Source organism: Gavialis gangeticus, unplaced genomic scaffold (assembly GCF_001723915.1).
Source record: "Gavialis gangeticus isolate Ggan-Ray unplaced genomic scaffold, GavGan_comp1, whole genome shotgun sequence".
Lineage (NCBI taxonomy): Eukaryota > Metazoa > Chordata > Crocodylia > Gavialidae > Gavialis > Gavialis gangeticus.
In genome coordinates, this window is record NW_017729032.1 from 160,622,680 (window position 1) to 160,623,640 (window position 961).

General features: G+C 46.0%; 1 protein-coding gene across 3 annotated transcripts in view; it reads right to left on the reverse strand.

Annotated features, from left to right (window-relative positions):
* ASMTL (acetylserotonin O-methyltransferase-like) overlaps window positions 1-961 on the reverse strand; it is an 86,872-nt gene that overhangs the window by 84,879 nt on the left and 1,032 nt on the right. The window lies entirely within an intron of this gene.

The following is a 961-nucleotide window of genomic DNA, read 5'->3' on the forward strand; positions in this document are numbered from 1 at the left end:
AAACTAGTTTACTGGGCCACATCTTCAAGTGCAAAGAATCATAAATCTACCCATTAACACTGACTAATGGGTCCAGTCAGTCGTTACCACCGATTATGGACCTGGCATCTTATTTTCTACCTTCACACATTTCACTGACTACAGGTTATACAGGTGACTCACTCAGAAGATCCCTCTGGCCTGGCAGCTCAGATCAAGACTGTCCTGCTGATAACCCACCTGCTCCCTTGACCCAACAAGCTCCATATGTTGCACTTTGGGCCCAAGAACCCCAGACCTGCACAATTCCCAGAGCTTTCTTCCTTATAGGATCAGAGAGGTACAGCTGGCAAGGACCTCCAGGAGGTCATCTAAGTTCTACTCTACACCCCTGCCTGAGGCAGGATCATCCTTATCCAAACCATCCTATATAGATCCATAATCAGAATGCCTTAAACTCCAATCAACCCTGAAACAACACCACAAGACAGTGACATAACCAGCCACAGGTAAAAGCAAGAACAACACAGCATCCAGTTTCTGTAAAAGGCTGTCAAGAGATCTCAGGTGAAGAGCTACTCCCTGGCTATAAAATCAAAAAGCCCTCACAGCCCTTGCCACTCTGACTACAGGGTAAAATACCTTCCTGACCCCAAACATGACAACCAGACTGACCCTAAGCAGAGGGGCAAGACCCTCTAGCCAAGAACTTGCAGCTTTACATCCCAGCAGGAGCACTGGGACACCCAAGGGCAGATTCGGGGGGGGGCAGCGATGCACTTGCACCTCCCTCCAATTCCTGCTCCACCCAAAGTTTAAAACCTGGCAAAGGCAGCAGCATTTCTAGACCGATAGAGCCAAGGGAGCTACTTAACTTCATGCCTCATAACCATCTACCTGATCCCTTCTAAACTCTTCCACAGGTATTATATTACCATATTTCCAGAATAAAAAAAAAAAAAAAAAAAAAAAAAAAAAAAAA